At 51.8% G+C, this 22,265-nt stretch overlaps 1 pseudogene; it reads left to right on the top strand.

Moving 5' to 3' along the window:
* LOC135292683 (zinc finger protein 850-like) overlaps positions 1 to 22,265 on the top strand; it is a 276,851-nt pseudogene that overhangs the window by 171,142 nt on the left and 83,444 nt on the right.

Genomic DNA, 22,265 nt, shown 5'->3' with positions numbered 1-22,265 from the left:
AAAATCTCCTAGAAATCCCAAAAAAACTCCCAGAATTTCTGAGAATCCAAAAAAAAAAAACCAGGAAAATCTCAGTAAAACCTTCCAAAATACAAAAAAAAAAATTCAATAAATCCCCAAACACCCCGAGAACAACCCCCCCCCCCAAAGTGCCAATAAAACCCCCAAAATCCAAACCCCCCAAAATCCACACAACCCCCCAACATTTCCCACCTTGTCCCAGCATGTCTGCAGTCATTCCCAGGCGCTGCCAGTGGCCCCAGGAAGGTGTCAGTTCTCCCAGTGGGATCCTCCAGTCATGCCCAGAATATCCCAGCTGCCTCCAGCATGCATCCAGTCCTGCCCAGTTCCTCCAGTTTGCTTGCAGCATGATCCCAGTTTCTCTCAGGTGCTCCCAGTAGCCCAAAGTGTGATCCCAGTCACTCCCTTTCAACCCCAATATGATCCCAGTAAGCTCCAGTTGGATCCCAGTCACATGCCAGCCCTCCCAGTGTGCTCCCAGTACAATCCCAGTTGCTCCCAGTCTCTCCCAGTATGGGGGATGATGTGCAGGGTGTGTTCCCAGTCGCTCTCAGCTTCTCCCAGTATCACTCCAGTCCCTCCCAGTGTGATCCAAAGATGAGCCCAGTGTGCTCCCAGTCCCTGCCAGTATGAACCAGTTGTGCTCCACATGGTTCCAGTGGCTCTCTTTCACCCTCCCTTTGGTTCCAGTCACTCCAAGTATCTCCCAGTGTATGCCAGTTCCCTCCAGCATGTCGCCAGTCCCTCCCATTATTCCCCAGTATGATCCCATTTGCTGCCAAGCACTCCCAGTCAGCCTCAGTGCAGTGGCACTCACTGCCAGGATGATCCCAGTCACCTCCAGCGTGATCCCAGCTGATCCCAGTAGAAGCCCAGTTGTTTCCAGTCACTCCCAGCATGCAGCCAGCCACTCCCAGTTGCTCCTGTCATGATCCCAGTTGCTCCCAGCTGCTCCCAGTCACCCTCAGCATAATCCCTGTCATTCCCAGTAGATCCCATTTGCCCCTACCATGGTCTCAATTGCCTCTGCAGGCTCCTGCTCACTCCCAGTATGATCCCAGAATGATATCAGTACAAAGCCAGTACAGTCCAAGTGTGATCCCAGTATGATCCCAGAACAAACCCAGTGCAGTCCCAGTCACTCCCAGTATGATCCCAGTATGGTCCCAGCAGAGCCCAGTCCGTGGCAGTGCTGCCAGCGCTGGGATCCCGCAGCCCTCTGTGCGTTCCCCGCTCCCGGCTGTGCCGAGAGGAGCCCCAAGGGCTGGCAGTGCCCAGGCAGGCTCCCCAGCAAGGCCCAGTTTGGATGGGGGGCCCCCAGTTGTCGCAGTTTGCCTCTCCTTTTGCTCGGGCCGGCTTCCCCCCTTCTCCGCAGCGGCCGGGAGCAGCCGAGAGCCCCGCGCTGCCCGTGCCGAGCTGTGCCGGCTCCAGCCCCGCTCCTGCCGCGGGCTGCGAGGGCTCCGGGAACGGGGCAGCGAGGGGGTCGCTGCTGCTGGGGGAGGAGGAGGAGGGAGCCAAGGGCAGGGATGAAGGAGGAGGAGGAGGCGGGATTAGGGAGGAGGAGGGTGGGAGGGGAGATGGAATAGGAGGGGGAAGGCGGAGAGAGAGCAGCCACAGAAGGAGAAGGAGGTGTGGTTCGGGAGGAGAAGGATTAGGAGGAGGCGGGGAGATGGAATAGGAGAAGGGCCAGGAAGAGGAAGAGGAGGGACAAAAGCGGATCAAGGCTGAGCCGCAGGAAGCACGCGGTCGAGCCCTCCGTGCATTCGCAGCCCCCACCTGTGGGATCATCGCCCCCCATGGCGCAGGTGAGCGGGGAGGGGGAGCTCGGCCCAGATATCCCGGGGGGTCCCTGGGCTGGGTTTTTTGTTGGGGGATGTTTGGAGAATGAAGAAGTGCAAGGCTGAGCGGAAAAGGCCCCTCGGGGGGACATCGGGGGGTGGCGGTGGCGGCTGGCGGCAGAGGCAGCCTGGAGGAGCAGAGCCCTGTGTCCCCCAGGAGCCCAAAGTGGGGAGCCCAGAGAGGGGGGAGCGCCGCCATGGGCGGGAGCCTGCAGAGGCTGGAGAGGGGCAGGGGGGACTCCTTGGAGCCCCTGCAGCCCAGAGCAGAGAATGAGGGGAGAAGGGAGCCCAAAAGGGAGCCCAAAAAGCCCCGGCATCCCTGAATGGGGAGCGAAGAGGGGACAGCTTTTGGGATTGCTGGGACTGCCAGCCGGCTGGGGAGGGCGGGCACCGAGGAGAAGGGGGACCCCCAATGCCAGCGTGACCCCAGCAGCTGGGACAGGGGGAACTCCGAACAGCAGAGGGGAGGGAGCAGGGGTGGGGAACTCCTGGGGAGGGTTTTTCATCACTGAATCTTGGTGTTTGGGATGTTTTTCTGGAGCCTAGTTTTCTGGTGACTTGTAGAGATGGATTTGGGCAGAGGGACCTTCAAACTCAATGTGCTCATCCCAAACCAGGATTGCCCGCTGTCACTTCTTCTGAGGAAGAGGAAGATGTCCCTGGACACTGATGCAGGTGAGGAGGAAGTCAGTGCCCCTTTCCCCCTTTCTCCTGCTCCATCTCCCAGCCCAGCACAGCAGAACCTCGTGGCAGAGGCCGTTTTGATCGGCTCCACGGCGCAGGAACCCAACGGGGAGGAAAAGCCCCGGAGATGCCGCACAAGGAGGGGCTGCAAACGCAGATGGCGGGGATCTGAGGGGGAAAGAGCCAGCCTGGGCCGGGAAGGTGGCCGGAGATGGAGCCAGAGCTCAGAGCTGGTGGTCCATGAGGAGGTTCCTGATGGGGAGAAGCCCCACACGTGCTTGGAGTGTGGGAAGAGCTTCAGGATAAGTTCCAACCTGATCCAGCACCAGAGGAGCCACACTGGGGAAGGGCCCCACGAGTGTGATCAGTGCAGGAAGAGGTTTCATAGCAGCTCCCATCTCCTCGTGCACCAGCACACGCACACAGAGGAGAGGCCCTTCCGCTGCCCCGACTGTGGGCAGGGCTTCAGGCACAACTGCAATCTTGTCCTGCACCGGCGCATCCACACTGGGGAGAGGCCCCACGAGTGTGAGGAATGTGGGAAGAGCTTCAGGCACAGCTCCACCCTGATCAGCCACCAGAGGATGCACGCTGGGGAACGGCCCTACGAGTGTGGGGAGTGTGGGAAGGGGTTTCAGATCCGCTCCCATCTTTTCCAGCACTATCAGTGTCACACAGAGGAGAGGCCCTTCTGCTGCCCCGACTGCGGGCAGGGCTTCAGGCACAACTCCCACCTTGTCACCCACCGGCGCATCCACACTGGGGAGAGACCCTACGAGTGTCCCCAGTGTGGGAAGAGCTTCTCCAGCAGCTCTCACTTGACCCAACACCAACGGAGGCACCGGTGAGGGAAGCCCTGCGAGTGCCCCGAGTGCGGGAAGAGCTTCGTGCGCTGCTCCAGCTCCATCCCCCACTGCAGGAGCCACGCTGGGCACAGCCCTGGTGACCCACATTCCCTGTGATCCATGCTGGGAACACACCTGCCCGCTTCTCCTTTTGGTTTGGCTTTAATTTTCCTCTGATTCATCTTGAAAAATGCCAATCGCTTGTTCTAAAATTTTAAAATTTTAATAATAATAAAATAATTATGAAAATAGTAATAATAATTAGAGCTATAAGAACTTGGACAGTCAGAGTTAGTATAATAAAGGACCATAAAAAGCATAGAATTACAGACGTCTTGGTGTGTTTTGCTCTCTGCCACACAAAAGCACACCTCCCTAGCAAAGGATTAACCCTTAAAAGCAATAGCCTGTTAAAAGGATTAATACAGTACTACAAATTAATACAACATAACTTTCCAACACAACGCATACAGTATTGCTTTTAATATTTGCAAAGAGTCCGTCATATAATATGCATTTTTCACAGTCCTCCCTTTTTCTTTTTATAAATCATTTGGCTTGAGCAATATTCCTTGTTTTCTAGCCTTCATTATTTGCTCTTTTTTTTCACAAGTCAATCTCGCTTATTTGAAGGGGTCTTCTGAATTACTTTGTTTCTTTAACACCATAATCCTTTGTGCCGTTTTAGATGTAGTCATCTTTTGGTCCATGGGCATGGTCACTACTTGCAGGCCTTGAACTGCACTGGTGATGAGCCAAATGAAACAGCATCAAGCAAGGAAGAAATATTAGAGCAGCTATAGCTCATAAAAGGAAGAAGCCTAACTTCTTCTGAATCATGATTTTAAAGGGTCAAGATTTTAGTTGAGGGTTAGAACCAGTTCATATTGAAGTTAAATACACCAACAATAGGTTAATGATTATTAGATGCTTAACCTAAAGCTAATTGTTATACTATGAGCTCATTTGTAGAAGGAAGTGGAGCAAGCGAACCATTATAGGAACATACTGAAACCAGTAGAACTATGCCCAGCACCTGGACTCTGTGTCAATCCATCATGAAGCAGGGAGCCTTGGATGGTGCCAGAGGGTCACAGAGACCTGATGAAGACATTCCTGACTTCATCCCTTAAGACCACCTACCCAACTGGAGACCACCGACCCAATTCCAGAGAAGAACTGCGCAGGCGTGAAGGACTAATGACCTCATTTTAATACAGAGCGGGGAGGGGAGGTGCTGGGTTTTGCATATGTATTATTTTGGGAAATAGAAGGCAAAAATCCTTGTACAACATTGTCACACATTTCAAGAACAACTGCCCTGTGCTGCCTGCCAGCATAATTGTGGGAACTCAGTACATCACTCCGGATGTCCAGAGCTACCGAGACAACCCTTGGGGGGCTCGGAGGCCCTGGAATGTTGCCAAAAGTACCTGGGGCTTGACTTTGATCCTTTTAAAGAAATGACACCTGAATGTGAAGAGATGAGGGAGTTTCAAGTCTGAATGGTGAGGGGATGTTATTCACTTGTTAGAACTTAAGTTAGAATGCACTGTACGGGGGGGTTTTATGTATTGTACAGGGGGGTCTAGAATTCTGTGCATGGATCAGGAGTCCCAAGATGGAGGAATTTGGGCGTGCCCTGTCCTTCTTCTTTCTTCTCCTTGGCATCCATGTTCAGGATGATGTTGGCATGTGTGGATTGGTTCATAGAAAGAGTACACTTGCCAACAAGGGCAGAAAGTATTGGGAATTAAAGGTAAATATCTAATACGTAGTTTTCATTATAAAAGACACAACCGCCTCGTGGGCGGGGGAGAGTGCCTTTGGCTGTCTTGCTGATCAGACCTCAGCTGGACAGACAGAAAATCTTTGTAGATAAGAAATAATAAACTCGACTGAAGACCTAAAAGCAAGAGTCCAGACTCCTTCTTCGAGAGCGCAGCCTACCTGGAACCACTTTTTCCCGTGCTGGGGCAGAGACAAGTAACAGCCGACCCCGGCAATAATAAACACACCACTTTCTAACTTGGACTGGTTAGAGTCTTTGTGCATGATTTTCAGTTTTAATGATTCACCATGATGCCCCAGAGTGTCACAATGTTATCCTTGGTTTCATTGGACCCTTCATCCCATGGAGACCCACAGTGTTCACTGTAGCCCCCTTGATTCCATGAGGCCCTGCCATGCCATAATGGCCCATTGGTTCCTGTGGGTCCTAAAGTGTCAGAAAAGTTTCCATTGTTCCATGCGGCCCCCCAAAGTCACTGTGGTCCCCTTGGTTCCACAGGGCCCCACAGTGTAACAATGGACTCTTGGTTCCACGAGGTTCTGCAGTGTCACCATGGTCCCTTGGTTCTGTAAGGTTCTGTAGTAGATCATGGTCACCTTGGTTCCGTGAGGTTCTGCAGTGTCACAATGGACCCAGGGTTCCACGAGGCCTTGCTGTGTCAGAACGGCCCCTTGGTTCCGAGAGGTTTCTCAGGGTCACAGTGATCTCCTTGGATCCGCAGTGTCACAATGGGCCATTGGTTCAATGTGGCCCCAGTGTGCCAAAATGGATTTTGGTTCCATGAGGTTCTTCTGTGTCACAATGGACCCTGTGTTCCATGAGTGTGAACAGTGTCGCAGCTGACTCCTTGGTTCCATGAGGCCCTGCCATCACCAAATCTCCGAAATATCAGAATAATTCTCCTTAACACTAATTTGCTCTTTAAGAGGGGATAATTTATTCAGGCCTGAGGTTTAGTGAGGGATAACTCCTAACCTTATGTGGACATGTAATTCTACCAGTGTGTTGCTTATATAGAGTTGCTAAATGTGTATTACAATTTACCCATGTCCATAAAATCCACCCCAAGGTCCCAGTTTCAGTCCTTCTTTTTTCTCTGCATTCTTTGGGCAAATGTCCTCTTCTCTTCCAACCATCCTTGCTGGGAGAGCAGCCCTTGCATGCCTTGTTCCTGTGCTAAAAGTTCACAGGCATGGTAAAAATTGAATTAGCCCTTTTGGTATCAAGGCCAAGGCTTTGTGTGGCAGGCAGAGGCGGGCAGGCGGCAGAGCTGTCAGCAAAGGAAGGGGCCAGCCAGGTGGGGCAGCGGGGGATGAGGACAGCCTGCAGGGACAGAGGCCAGGGCAGGGACACCGTAGGACAGCCTGGGCTGCACAGGGCACAGGGATGGGCAGCAGCTGCAAGGCCCTGACAGAGCCACCTTGGGCAGCACTTTGGCCATGGCAGACACAAAGAGCAGCAAAGCCCCAGAGGGTGATTAAAGTCCTGGTGCTGTGTCTGTGCTGCTGAGCTGGGCCGGGCTCCTGGCCCAGAGGCAGCTCCTGGCAAGGGCAGCGCTGCAGAGAGACAGCTCTGGCCAGGAGCAGCTCCTGGGCACAGCCCAGCAGGGCTGGGGCACTGCCAGGGCAGCTCAGGGACACCAGCAGGGCACAGACAGAGCTGACAGGGATCAGCACTGGCAGGGGCTGGGGGATGTCCCAGAGGGGGCTATGTCAGAGCAGCACCTCTGTGGCTGTGTCCTAGAGGCACAGAGCAGCTGTGATGTCAGCATGGGGCTGTGTGACAGCACAGAGTGAGCTGTGTGAGGTCACAGGTTGGGCTATGACATCACAGGGTTTGTTGTGTGAGGTTGTCGAGCAGCTAGAGCATCACAGAGGGGATTGTGTGACATCACAGAGCAGGCTGTGACATCATGGCATGGCTGTATGACATCATAGCGCAGGCTGTGATGTCAAAGTGTGTGCTGTGACATTACAGAGTGGCAGTATGACATCACAGAGAGGGTTTAGTGACATCACTGATGGGGTTGTGACATCACACAGCTCGCTGTGACATCATAGAGTAGGGTGTGAGGCCATGGAGCAGATTCAGCCATCATGGAGGGTGGCTCTGTGAGATCAGAGAGTGGGTTGGGACATCACTGGGTTGCTGTGTAACATCATAGAGCAGGCTGTGACATCACAGAACAGACTGTGATGTCACATGGTAACATTCTGATGTCACAGAGTCTTCTGTGACATCACAGTGCAGCAGCATGACATTCCAGGGTGACATCCCAGAGTTGGCTCTGTGACATCTGTTGACTCTATTTGGCTCTTTGATATCAAAGGGGTCTCAGAGTGGGATGTGACATCACAGAAGGCTGTGTGACATCAAAGGGGGGCTCTGTGCAGTCACAGAGATGGCTCTGTGACATTGCAAGGGGTCTGTGCGACATTATAGGGGGCTATGGCATCACAGGGGATGTGTGAGGTCACTGAGGCGGTCACTCTGCCCCAGCCCCCCTCACAGCTCCCCCAGAGCAGTCCAACCCTGCTCGTGCACAGCGGGGTCCCCTGTCCCCCCAGGTTCCCCCGCCCCCGGCTCCGCAGCCTCCCCCAGAGGATGTTCCACGAGATCGACCCCAGAGCCTGACACGGGGACGGGGGGCTGGGGCTGTGGGGGTGGGAGAGGGGCACAGGGACCCCCCAGCAGTGTCCCTGTGTCCCCCAGGGCCAGAGCCTGGGCCAAGGCTCCTTCACCCTGGTCTGAATGAGGGCTTGAGAGCGCTGATAATATCCCCAGCAAGGGATCAGCAAAAACCAGATTTAATATTAAGGGACAGCACCACAAAGTTCCTTGGCAAGAGACATTCTTGATTGGACACTTCAGGCACAACAAGGAAACACAGTAACAACAAAACCATACAAAATCCAGGTAATCCAACCACAAATGAACCATGAAATGTCCCTCTGTGTGTGTGTGACACAAGGACAGTGAGGGCAAGGATAAAAGGAATACGGCCTAAAAGCTGAACAGAGCTCAAACTCAACAGGACTTAACTTACACCTTAACCTTAACTGATACCTTCAACTTCACAATTTTTCAAAAGAACAGCACTTAACACTATTTAACCTAACTTAAAACCTATGACTTATCAATTTAAAAGAGGAATAACACTTAACAATATTTATCTTAGCTTGTAACTTATATTAAACTTAACAACTTAGCCAAAGAACAACTCTTAGAAGCAGTTCACTTAGAACAACTCTTAGAACACTCAGAACAACACTCAGAACAACTCTTAGAACTTTTCACTTAGCTTAGACCTTGTGACTTAACCTCACCTACAGGCCTGACTGACTCAGCTATCCAAGGCACTCCAACCCCTCCGAGAGCAGCATTTCTGCCACATTTCCCCAGCACAGGCACTCCTCTGTGCACACAGACACAAAGAGTCAGTGCAAGGCACCTGTGAGAAATTCCCCTGGGGGCAGGAAATGCTCCCTGTGGATCCTTTGGCATCTCCCCAGCGGGTGAAGGGTTGAGCCTGCAGGAGTGGGGGGATCGGCCCAGGCTCCCTCGTTGTTCAGGATCCCCGAGTGCAGCAAACGGGAGAGTTCCCGGCTGGGAGAGGCCCCACTCAGAGGGAGTCGCTGGCCCAGGAGAGCTCCAAGGGGCTCCTTTTGCAGCGCTGTTTGTAGGGCCCCAAGAGAGGGGCTGCAGTCACAGCAATGGTTCATCCTGGCCGCACTTGGCATCAACAGCTTTCTTTGGCAGTGTGAGAACAGGGATGCTGTGCCACTGAGGGAACAAAACCAGTTCCCAGGGCTGCTCCTCCAGAAACCAGGAGCTGGTTGGGCACAGCAGTGCCTGGAGCAGACAGTGTTTGTGCTGAGCTGCAGAGGAGCTGAGCCCAGGGGCTGTTGGCCAAGGCCGAGGCCCAAGGAGCATTTCTGAGCTGGCAGGGCGGGCTGAGAAGGGGAGGGGGGAATGCAGCAGCACAGGGCCCATGGAAGCAAGGGACCATGGTGACACTGTGGGGCCCTGTGACACCCAGGGACCATTGTGACACTGTGGGGCCCTGTGAGACCAAGGGACCATTGTGACACTGTGAGACCCTATAGTGCCAAAGGTCCATTGTGACATTGCAAGGCCTCATGGCACAATGGAGGGACCATTAAGAGACTTCACAGCCTCATGGAACCAAGGGGCCATTGTGACACACAATGGAGTCAGGGGATCATGGAGACCATTGTGACACTGTGAGGCCCCATGGAATAAGCAAAGCATTGTGACTCTGAGAGGCCTCATGGAACCAGTGAGACCATTGTGACCCTGGGGGTTCCCACAGAACCAAGAGGACCTTTCCAGGTGCCCATGGCCAGAACTGGGATTTCACCTCCAACATTGCATCCTGTGACAGACTGCAGGAGATTGTTGGCTCAAAACATTTCATGTGTTGGGGAGGAATGGGCAGATCCAGCCTTGCCCTGCCCTGGAGCACTGCCCTGCCCTGGAGCACTGCCCTGCCCTGGAACCCCATTCCCCCCAGAGCCTCTCTCCCAGCCCAGCAGTGGCTGCCAGTCCCTGGCACAGCACAGGCAATGCTCCACAGCCACCTCTGGAGCCCCAGCCCAGCTCCTGAGTGACCAAATGAGCCCAAGTCCCACCTGGGGAAGGGCCCCAGAACACCAAGGGGTATTGAAGGCTGACCACAAGGCAAGCACACATCTTGACCCTACCTCCTCTTGGCATTTCCATCTGAACTGCTGGAGTCCAGGAGTTGGTAGCTGTCTTGGTTTGAAAAGACAGGAGCCTGTGAAGGAAGGCAAAAGCCTCCTGTGAAATGGAGAAGGTAAACCCCCTCCCTCCGAATTATCACAACTTCAGAATTAAAAAGGGCTCTCAGGCAAAGATATGGGAACGGGAATAACAGTTCTTTACTAGGAAGAAAAAAAACTAAATAACAATGTAATTTAGTACAAGCAAAACAACCACTGGCAAAGTGAGAAAAAACCTGACACCCTGAGAAGTCAGGGTGCTGATAGCAGTCCAGCCAAAAGGTGGCTGCTCCTCCTGGAGTGGCGATCTGCAGAAGGATGTAGATCCCTTCCGAAAATGCGGCGAAGGAGGAGCTGGGCCTCGGTTCCTGATTCCTCTCGGAAATCCAGCGAAGAAGGCTGTCTGTGGTCTCAGAAGTGCTTGTTTTATGGTGGCAGGGATGCTTGGCTCCTCCCTCTGGGTGGAGCATCTCCCAATGGGATGATGTAACTAATCTTACCAGCCACAGTGAGTAATTCAATAGCCCATTAGCAGGATATTGTCTTCCTGGCAGTGTCATTGTTCTTGAAAGAGATAAGAAAAACTGCCTAACCCCCAACAGATGGCAAAAAAGAATACATGCTTATTTTACAAGCCAGGACATTATATAGCCCATTAGCAGGACATTGTCTTCCGGGCAGTGTCATTGTTCCTGAAAGAGATAAGAAAAAACTGCCTAACCCCCAATAGATGGCAAAATAGAATACATGCTTATTTTACAAGCCAGGACATTATCCATCCCTTATTCTATTTCCATCTGTGTCACAATGAAATCTTATACTCAGTTTTCACTTAAGACCAGGTTTCCCTGTGGTACACAACGGGTTTCCCCATCTTTCTGCATTACCCACCAAGTGTAACCAGGTCCTTGAGCAAAAACAATCCCACGGATGGGTTTGTCTCTGCCTGAGGTGGGATTAATCCAGACAACTTTCCCTAAAATACCCTTCATATGTACCACAGGGACTTTATCTCCATCTATTGTGTGCAAGGGTTCAGACTGGGCAGGGCCAGCTCGATTGATGGACCCTCGGGTGTTGACCATCCAGGTTGCTTTTGCCAGGTTATTTTCCCAGTTTCTAAATGTTCCCCCACCAAGTGCTTTCAGGGTAGTCTTAAGGAGTCCGTTGCACCGTTCAACTTTGCCAGCAGCTGGAGCATGATAGGGGATATGATATATCCATTCGATACCATGTTCTCTGGCCCAGGTGTTGATAAGGCCGTTCTTGAAATGGGTGCCATTGTCAGATTCAATCCTTTCAGGTGTGCCATGTCTCCATAGGACTTGCTTTTCCAGGCCTAAGATGGTGTTCCGGGCAGTGGCATGAGGTACAGGGTAGGTCTCTAGCCATCCAGTGGTGGCTTCCACCATGGTCAGCACATAGCGCTTGCCTTGGCGTGTCTGGGGCAGTGTGATGTAGTCAATCTGCCAGGCCTCCCCATACTTGTACTTGGACCACCGCCCCCCATACCACAGGGGCTTCACCCGCTTGGCCTGTTTGATGGCAGCACACGTCTCACAGTCGTGGATAACCTGAGAAATACTGTCCATGGTTAGATCCACCCCTCGGTCTCGTGCCCACTTGTAGGTGGCATCTCTGCCCTGATGACCCGAGGCATCGTGAGCCCATCGAGCCAGGAACAACTCCCCCTTATGGTGCCAATCTAAGTCTATCTTTGACACTTCTATTCTCGCTGCCTGATCTACCTGCTCGTTGTTTCGGTGTTCCTCATTAGCCCGACTTTTGGGGACATGGGCATCTACATGACGGACTTTCACCGTTAGTTTCTCCACCCGAGAGGCAATGTCTTTCCATATATCAGCAGCCCAGATTGGTTTTCCTTTACGTTGCCAGTTGGCTTTTCTCCACCTTCCCAGCCAGCCCCATAGAGCATTGGCTACCATCCATGAATCAGTATAAAGGTAGAGCTTTGGCCACCTCTCCCTTTCAGCAATGTCCAGGGCCAGCTGAACGGCCTTGAGTTCAGCAAGTTGGCTCGATCCACCTTCTCCTTCGGTAGCTTGTGCAACCTGTTGTGTGGGGCTCTATACGGCTGCTTTCCACTTCCGGTTCATCCCTACGATGCGACAAGAACCGTCAGTGAAAAGAGCGTAGCGTGTTTCCTCTGCTGGTAGTTGGTTATAGGGTGGAGCTTCTTCAGCTCTTGTCGCTTGTACCTGCTCCTCATCGTCAGTGAGACTAAAGTTTTCACCTTCTGGCCAGTTCGTGATTATCTCTAAAATCCCAGGGCGATTCAGGTTTCCAATACGGGCGCGCTGGGTGATGAGGGCAATCCATTTGCTCCATGTGGCGTCGGTGGCGTGGTGGGTAGTAGGAACCTTTCCTTTGAACATCCACCCCAGCACTGGTAGTCGGGGTGCCAGGAGGAGTTGTGCTTCTGTGCCAATCACCTCCGAGGCGGCTTGAACTCCTTCATAGGCAGCCAAGATTTCCTTCTCCGTTGGGGTGTAGTTGGCTTCGGACCCTTTGAAACTTCGGCTCCAGAATCCCAATGGTCGACCTCGAGTCTCACCAGGCACCTTCTGCCAAAGGCTCCAGGACAAACCATTGTTCCCGGCTGCAGAGTAGAGCACATTTTTGACTTCTGGTCCCGTTCTGACTGGGCCAAGGGCTACAGCATGAGCGATCTCCTGCTTGATCTGGGTGAAGGCTTGTTGCTGCTCAGGGCCCCAGTGGAAATCGTTCTTTTTGCGGGTAACCAGGTAAAGAGGGCTCACAATCTGGCTATACTCGGGAATGTGCATCCTCCAAAAACCTATGGCACCTAGGAAAGCTTGTGTTTCCTTCTTGCTGGTTGGTGGGGACATAGCGGTGATCTTGTTAATGACTTCAGTGGGAATCTGGCGCCGTCCGTCTTGCCATTTCACTCCCAGGAACTGGATTTCTCGGGCAGGTCCCTTGACTTTGCTCTTCTTGATGGCGAAGCCAGATTCTAGCAGTATCTGGATGATCCTCTTACCTTTCTCAAACACTTCTGCCGCTGTGTTCCCCCACACAATGATGTCATCGATGTACTGCAGGTGTTCTGGAGCCTCACCCTTTTCTAGTGCAGTCTGGATCAGTCCATGGCAGATAGTGGGACTGTGTTTCCACCCCTGGGGCAGTCGGTTCCAGGTGTACTGCACGCCCCTCCAGGTGAAAGCAAACTGAGGCCTGCATTCTGCTGCCAGAGGAATGGAGAAAAACGCATTAGCAATATCAATAGTGGCATACCACTTCGCTGCCTTGGACTCCAGCTCGTACTGGAGTTCCAGCATATCCGGTACAGCGGCGCTCAGCGGTGGAGTCACTTCATTCAAGGCACGATAGTCCACAGTCAATCTCCATTCTCCGTCAGATTTGCGCACAGGCCAGATGGGGCTGTTGAAGGGTGAGTGGGTTTTGCTGACCACCCCTTGGCTCTCCAGCTCACGAATCATTCTGTGGATGGGGATCACGGCATCTCGATCCGTCCGATACTGCCGGCGGTGCACTGTCGAGGTCGCAATTGGCACGAGTTGCTCTTCCACCCTCAGGAGTCCTACTGCAGACGGGTTTTCTGACAGTCCAGGCAAGGTGTTCAATTGCTTAATGTCCCCTGCCTCTACAGCAGCTATGCCAAAAGCCCACCTGAGTCCCTTTGGGTCTTTGTAATAGCCGTTCCGGAGGAAGTCTATGCCCAGAATACACGGGGCCTCTGGGCCAGTCACTATAGGATGTTTCTGCCACTCCTTCCCAGTCAGGCTCACCTCGGCTTCCACCAGGGTCAATTGCTGTGATCCCCCTGTCACACCAGCAATAGAAACAGGCTCTGCCCCCACATGTCCCGATGGTATCAGGGTACACTGTGCACCAGTATCAACTAGGGCATCGTATTTTTGTGGCTCTGATGTGCCAGGCCATCGGATCCACACTGTCCAGAAGATCCGGTTTTCCCATGCCTCTCCCTGGCTAGAGGCAGGGCCCCTCTAACACTGGTTATTATTCCTCTCCTGGGTATACATCCTAGAGGTCCCTTCAAGGGGATCTGACAGATCGTACCCAAAAGCTTGGTCATGGGAGGTTGAGGCTACCTTCACCTTGGTGGAACTCCCCCGGTTAGAGTTTCCCTCCTTGAGTTGACGGACCCATGCTGCCAGGACAGAAGTGGGTTTCCCATCCCACCTCCCCATGTCTTCCCCGTGGTCACGCAGGAAGAACCACAGATTAGCCCTTGGGGTGTACCCTCTCTCTCTAGCTGGGGAATGTTGGGCTCTGACTTTGGGGCCTGTGACTCGTACGGGTGCTGCATGAACCTTCCTCATTTCCTCCCTCATCTCTTCTTTGAACTCCTTAATCACAGCTGAGATATGAGCCTGCATTGGGCCATTAATCATACTCTCATAATTTCTAAGTTTGTTGGCAACAGAACCCACTGTCTCTCGGTTAGTGTCAGCATCAATTGTTGCAATGAAAGTGGTGTACTGAGATGGCCCCAGATTTGCCAGACTCCACAGCATTTGCCCTGTGCACCTGACCTTGTCGGGGTCATTATTATGTTGTCCATCCCTCCCAAAGAGTACCTCTAATACTGCCACTTCCCTTAACTGTTGGATCCCTTCCTCCAGGGTCTTCCAACGCATTCTATGGTGGTGCTCCTGCATTCTCTCCCTGTGGACAAACCTCTCTCTGACACTCATTAAAAGCCGCTCCCAGAGAGAAAGGGATCCTGGCTCCCTTACAAAAATCTGATTCATACCTGAGTCCTCGGTTAAGGGTCCCAAGTTCCTTGCCTCACCACCGTCCAGCTGCACACCTGTACCCATAAGGTCCCAGACCCGGAGTAGCCAGGTAGTATAAGCCTCACGCCCTCGTCGCACAATGTCTTTGTGCAGATTACGGAGACTTTCGTACGTCAGGGACTCGGTGATGATCGCAACTTCTGGCTCCCCTGTGGGTTGTGAGGTTCCTCCATTCCTATCTCTATCTGGGTGCTCTGCTTTCATCTTAGACCTCCTTGTTTCTACCGGGGCAACTGCTGCTGGCTGTGACTGCCTTTGTGGTTCAGCTGGAACCTGGACAGTTGTAACATTTGTGGGTTCCACAGCTGTACTATTAGACTGTCCCTCTTCACGGCAAAGGGCGGGTTTCTCACCAGCTGGTGAAATGCACCCCTTCAGCATCTCTTGCATCTCCTGCATCTCCTTAACCAGCACCCTCACCCAATCTGGGTGGTTCGTTTCTGAGGCAGGCTGTGGGGCAGGGGCAGGCTCTGGAGCAGTAGCATCTCCAGTCTCTGGGGTAGTGTCAGGCTCTGCAGCAGCATCCCTCATCTCTGGTGTAGGTGTCAGGGTAGTTATCCAGGTTAATCTTCTCTTATCTCTGAGTGCTAAACATAACAGGCATATCAGCAACACCACCCATTGTATGATATCATTAGCACTTAGAGTGGATCTTAACCCTTCGAAAACTGGTGGAGCAGACCCAAAAAGATGGTTAAAAGGTTGGGAGAAAGTTTCCCCCCGTGTCATTTCCTCACAGTAGGTACCATTATTAAAGTAACTCCAAAAACATGCAGTTAGTGTGTGATAGCTCTGAATCCATGTACCTGCCATCCAGAGGAAATTAAAGATCCATGAATCCTTCACCCAGAGGACAAACTTGATAACAAACACAGTGGCCTTAGTTATAGGACCCATATTTAGATAAGGGCCTGTAAACGGGAAGTATACACTGGCGACCACTTGCCACCCAAACCAGGGAAAACTAGACCACATGGCGGTACTTAAAAATTAAACTACCTAAGAACTGTTAATCCCTTTTTTTCTCAATGCCCTCGTGGCTCACGTTGGGCGCCAAAATCTGTCTTGGTTTGAAAAGACAGGAGCCTGTGAAGGAAGGCAAAAGCCTCCTGTGAAATGGAGAAGGTAAACCCCCTCCCTCCGAATTATCACAACTTCAGAATTAAAAAGGGCTCTCAGGCAAAGATATGGGAACGGGAATAACAGTTCTTTACTAGGAAGAAAAAAAAACTAAATAACAATGTAATTTAGTACAAGCAAAACAACCACTGGCAAAGTGAGAAAAAACCTGACACCCTGAGAAGTCAGGGTGCTGATAGCAGTCCAGCCAAAAGGTGGCTGCTCCTCCTGGAGTGGCGATCTGCAGAAGGATGTAGATCCCTTCCGAAAATGCGGCGAAGGAGCAGCTGGGCCTCGGTTCCTGATTCCTCTCGGAAATCCAGCGAAGAAGGCTGTCTGTGGTCTCAGAAGTGCTTGTTTTATGGTGGCAGGGATGCTTGGCTCCTCCCTCTGGGTGGAGCATCTCCCAATGGGATGATGTAACTAATCTTACCAGCCACAGTGAGTGATTCAATAGCCCATTAGCAGGACATTGTCTTCCTGGCAGTGTCATTGTTCTTGAAAGAGATAAGAAAAACTGCCTAACCCCCAACAGATGGCAAAAATAGAATACATGCTTATTTTACAAGCCAGGACATTATATAGCCCATTAGCAGGACATTGTCTTCCGGGCAGTGTCATTGTTCCTGAAAGAGATAAGAAAAAACTGCCTAACTCCCAACAGATGGCAAAATAGAATACATGCTTATTTTACAAGCCAGGACAGTAGCTCTGTCTGTGCTTCTATAAATCTTATTTTTCTTTCTCTCTTTCTGTGTCTACTTCTTCTATTTTTGTCCTCTTACAAACTCTGACTAGCTTTAAATTGAACAGGTTTAGAGTTTGTGAAGTGGAACAGGGCACGTTATTGCTTTGAGAAGTGTTTTTTGGTGATTGAATGATGCATTAAACATTTTGACTAAATTTCTCTGATTTTCTAAAGTTGCCAGTAAAGGCTGTTTTGTTGTTTTGAGCTCCTCAGAATCTCTTGTTGGTATTGTTCCCGTGCATCCAACTCAGAGTACACAAACAACTGTAATTCCTTTTAAATGTCTCCTTGAGAGAGTTTTTTAGTGGATGGGGGTCAGGACCTTTTCAATCCTGCTTGGCACAGCCCAGGCAGGGCTTTCCCAGCCACATTCCACACTCCATTGCCCAGCTGGAGCCGCTGGTGCCTCTGAGTTCTGCTGGCCCAGCCCCAGGGACGCTCTCCTTGTCTGCCCATTCCCCCACGGTCTCTGGGCAGGGATGGCCTCAGTGGGGGCTGCTGACATCCTCAGCACCTTGGAGGCTGCTGCTGAATTTCAGTGCTGCAGAGGCTCGTTCAGCCTTCAGCTCTTCAGTGCAGGAATTCAGTGTCCCAGGGCTCATTAACATTCAGAACACCTTAACAAGCCAAGCCTCTGGGGATAGTTGTTTTCAAATCAATTTTTTCAAATAAACCTTTCAAATAATTGTGTTTAATTAGACTGATTTCAGGAGTGTATTCAAACTGAATAAATTCTACTTTCAAGGACAGTGAGAAAACATTTTTAGGTCCTGTTTAGGGTTTTTTTTTCCTGTTAATAAATGGATATGTGCAATCTCCAATTGATATTGAATCCAAGTACCTCCTCATGCAGATATGAAAATCAAGACTGTCCATGGCTGACAATCAATCAGATTTTGTCCCTAATCCCACCCCACCATTTCCCACATCCAAGCCCTGGCACTCAGAGCAGCCTTGTGCAAATCACAGCTCCGTCCAGCCCAGGTTGGACCTGCAGCTTTCAGCTCCTTGGCTCCAACTCCCACCTGCTTTCCTTGGAGAAGGAGCTGCCTGAGACACAGAGGGATGTTCATTTATTGTCAGCCAATAGAACCCAAGGGAAGGCACAGCTCCATCAAATGCAAAAGTCATTCCTCTGCTGGGTATTAAGTCCACTTTCCATAGCAGACAGTCTCAGAGCAATGGAAAACACCTTCTGTGCCCAGCACAGATCCCAAGGTCCCCCCAAACCCTCCCTGCCCTGATTCTGCCCAGATTTGTTCTTTGCACACACAAGTCACGTGCTGAAGTCATGAGCTCCCTCCTTGCCCAGAGGGAAGAAAAGAGAGAAAATGGATGAAGAGCTCTCCTGTGCAGAGCCAAGGTCCAAGTGGGAGCCACAACTCATTGGGTTTGTGTCCTTTGGTCTCAGGGCCTGGTGACACTCAGAGGCACAGAAAGGTTTCTTCCCAACAAACACAGGTTGAATATTTGAACAGTTTAATCACCATCACAGTTCTTCCCTCGGCTCTCTGAGATGTCCCTGCAGCATCTGACATGTCCACCATCCCCAAGGGATTTCTGTACAGGAACAGTTTTGGACAAAGACACCAGAAAAGGTAATTCTGTGATAGATATATACACAATTAAGATGACGATTAATTATATATTTATATGAACTTCAGAATGATTGGGAAACTACCTGCAGATCAAAGCATGAAACCAGTAAACTGAGAGGCACTTGAATGACCAGAGACTTCCTGAAAGAAGAAATCTGAGAGCAGTAGGAAGTACATAAATCCACCTGCTCTAAAGGAAGAGATGTCCTTTGACATGGCCATTTCAACAAAGAGAGCTGCAAACATCTGAAGGAAGAGGGAGAGAAAATAATAAACAGAATATTGGTGACACCAGTACCAGGCAAGATGAGTATTTCTCCTCCTCCCATCAGTACAACTCCAGGAAATTCCTCTTCCTTGTGGGAAAACTTTGCCATTCCTTAAAAGTACTCAAATGACCCAGATAATAAAGATGTGATTGTATATTATGAAACTAACAGGTATTAACACTTGTGCCCCTTTCCAGGCAGCCATCAGTTGTGTGCCCATGAACAGGCAGTGCCACGTGTGCCCTGAGGTGCCCAGCTGGGATTGGATCTCTCCGAGAGCACCTGAGGGAGAGCAGAGCACCTTGCAAGCTGCAGGTCCCTGCCAGCCCCACAGGGCTCCTGTCCCATCAACATCTGCTCTGCTCCAGTCTGAAACAGGGCCCAGCATGGTGCCGGGATCATCAGAGAGCTGAGGTGTGTGCTGGAATTCAATGGCCTCCCCATGCTGCAGCAGCCCTGCATTTCCCTGCTCCAGCCTTGGTCTCCAGCACAGCCATGAAGGCTCTTTGGGCTCCTGACTGTTCCTGCAGCCTCCAAGGGCAGCTGAGCTCTGCCTGTGGCACAGTAAGCCCTGGCCAGTGCAGGCCATGCTCAGCAATTGCTTGTGTGTGCCTGGCCTTGCTGTCAGCCCCGGCAGCGGCTGCGTGGCCCCTTGGTGGCCCTGTGCTGGCCCAGCCATGGTGGCCCAGCCCCTGTGCAGGCCCAGCCCAGGCCAGGAGCATTGCGGCTGGGAACGGCCCCTGTGCCGTGGTGCCCACAGCAGCCTTGGGGCTCTGTGCCCCATGGCCTCCCTGCTGGGCAGCCTCTGCCAGCTCCTGCACAGCCCCTGGCACCTGTGGGCCTGCTCAGACAGCCCTGCCCCGGGCTCTGCCGGCCTCTGGGCCAGCAGAGAGGCTGGCCAGGGCTGGCCATGGCCGGGAACAGGCCCTGAGCCCCGCAGGAGGATGGAGCTGGGCCACAGCCAAACTCAGCCCAGGGCAAAGCTGGGCTCAGCAGCCAGGGCTGCCAAGGGCTGGGCACAGAGGCTGGTGGTGACAAATGTGCTGGGCCTGTTTCCTTCATCCCTGCATTGTCAGGGACTTTCTGGGACAAGGGAGCTCTGCTCTGGCAATGGAGGGAGGTGCAAGTGCAGCCACTGGAGTGGGAACCACAACTCATCAGGATTGTGTCCTTTGGGGGTCAGGAATTGGTGAGACTCAGAAGCACAGAAAGTTTCTCTTCATGGTCAACAGACCATAGTTGAACAGGACGCAATTTAATAACAATCACGCTCTTCCCTGAGCCATGTGCAACATCCCAGCAGTGTCTGATGAGTCCACCATCCACAAGTGATTTCCATACTAAAATTAATTTCAGACCAATGTGGTTTTGTGATAAACACAATTAAATTTTTGTTTCAGGATGCTCATCCTGGAGTGGGGGCAAAACAGCTGCAACAATTCCCGATTTGCAAAGCTGCCAGTGGTGGATGGAGAAGGGAGGTCAGGCTGCTTTTGGTGTTGAGGAAATGCTGAAACCAGCCTGATTCATTTCATCTCCTCCTGTCCTGGCTGATCTCCCCTGCTTCCCCTTCCACCCATTGGCTTCTGTCTCCCACCAGGCCCCCCTGTGAAGAGCCTGGCTCTGTGTTCTCCATCCCCTCCTGGCTGGCACTGCCAGGCTGGGATGAGGAGCCCCTCAGCCTTCCCTGCTCTGGGCTGGACAAGCCCAGCTCCCTCAGGCTCTGCTCACAGCCCAAGGGCTCCAGCCCCACCTTGGAGGCCCTTCCCTAACCCTGCTCCAGCTGCCAGACATCTTTCCTGCCCTGGGGAACCCAAACCAGGCTACAGTGACCTGGATAATCCACGTCCTTGATGTCCTGGTCACACAGCCCTGCCCCCTTGTCCCCATGTCAGACTCTGGGGTGGATCCTGTGGAACATCCTTCGGTGGAGGCTGTGGCTCCAGGTGGGCTGGGCAGATACCGGGGGACAGGGACCCTGCTGAGCATGAACAGCATTGGATTTGTTGGGAGAAACTGTGAGGGGAGCTGGGGCGGAGTGAGCAACCCAGTGACCTCACACAGCCCTCCTGGGATGTCACACAGCCCCTCTGTGATGTCACAGCCCATTCTGTAGTGTCACACAGCTGGTCTCTGATGTCACAGCCTGCTCTGTGATGTCATAGTTTGAGCTGTGATGTCAGACCTCTGCCCTGTGATGTCACAGCTGGCTCTGTGGTGTCACAGAGGTGGCTTATTATGTCATAGCTTCTTCATGACCTCACATCTGTGATGTCTGTGAACCCGCTTAGTGATGTCATAGCCCACTCTGTGACCTCATGTTACCAAATGATCAATTGCCTACACCAGGTGAGCTGACACCTGGAGCTTGTTCTCCAAAACCCCAGGCCTATGGAAATCACTCAATGCCCATTGTGTGAGGAGGGGAACTGGAAGCTCACCAGCCTCGATGTCCTGCCAGCTCAGCCAGGCCCACTGGAATATTGGGGTCCAGACCACCAGGGACCACCAGAGACACCCCCAGGACAGAAGAACGCATGGGTAAAGGGGAGGGGAAATATTTTAATGATTCTGGGAAATGATTATCATATGTATGCTTAGTCCAGGACAATCAATGAATATGTGTGCAAAATACAGAAAATAAACAAAAACCTTCCTGTACTCAGCCTGCACGGCTTTGGGAGGAGCTCTCCCCCGTGCATCCGCCTGAATAAATAATGCTGCTTAATGCTGCATTGGTGTTAAGGAGTTTTCTGTTTTACCGAATTTCTGGTAACACTCCCACTGCCAAGGAAATCTCTGTCTCCTGATGTTCACAAACAGAGAAGGGCTGGTGGCAGATGTGGGGCTCAGAGGTTGCTTGGGGCACAGTGACCATGAAATAATCAAGTTTTCAATATTCTGGGTAAGCAGGAGGGGCAGCAACAAAACTTCTGCACTAAAATTAGGAGGGGCAGACTTTGGCCTGTTTAGGATGCATATTTGGGGAGTACCGAATCAGGTACTGATCTTTTAAAGGGAAACAGCCCTTAAAAACAAAGGGGTCCAGAAAGGAGAGAGTCATTTCAAGAAAATAATCTTAAGAAGAAAGGAGCAGGCTGTCCCAGTGTGGCAAAAGATGAGCTGGTGAGAAAAATTACTGTTCTGGCTGCCCATGGAGCTTTTGTGGGGACTCATGGGAAAAAATTATTTAAAACTCAGGAAGTTTCCAAAGACGATGTTAGGTTACACAGAAAGAAAAGTGGAGAGGTGATAAGTCAGTTAGAACTTCACATGGTGGCTTCTATTAAAAAAAAAAAAAAATTAAAAAATTAATGGCAAAAGGAGGGATAAGGAGAACCTCTACGTTGTATTGGATGCAGTGGAGAATAAAATACCTAAATATAAGGAAAAGGCTGAGCTACTTAACACCTTGTTTGTCTCAGTTTTCAATATTAGGACAGGTTGTCCTCAGGACAAGTGTTCTCCTGAGCTGGTAGATGAGCACAGGCAGCAGAACGGCCCCCTGGAATCCAAGAGGAAGCAGCTGGAGACCTGCTGAGCCACTCAGATGCTCACAGGTGGATGGGATCAGATGGGATCCATCCTAGAGGGATGAGGGATCTGGTGGATGAGCTCCCCAGGCTGCTCTCCATCATTTACCATCAGTCCTGGCTCAGCAGGGAGGTCCCAGAGGAGTGGAGGTGCCAATGTGAGCCCATCCCCAAGAAGGGCTGGAAGAAGGATCTGGGGAACTCCAGGCCTTGTAAGCCTGACCTCAGTGCC

This window comes from Passer domesticus, unplaced genomic scaffold (assembly GCF_036417665.1).
Source record: "Passer domesticus isolate bPasDom1 unplaced genomic scaffold, bPasDom1.hap1 HAP1_SCAFFOLD_44, whole genome shotgun sequence".
NCBI lineage: Eukaryota > Metazoa > Chordata > Aves > Passeriformes > Passeridae > Passer > Passer domesticus.
Note: the sequence above shows the minus strand (reverse complement) of the source record. Positions and strands in the feature narration are given on the sequence as shown.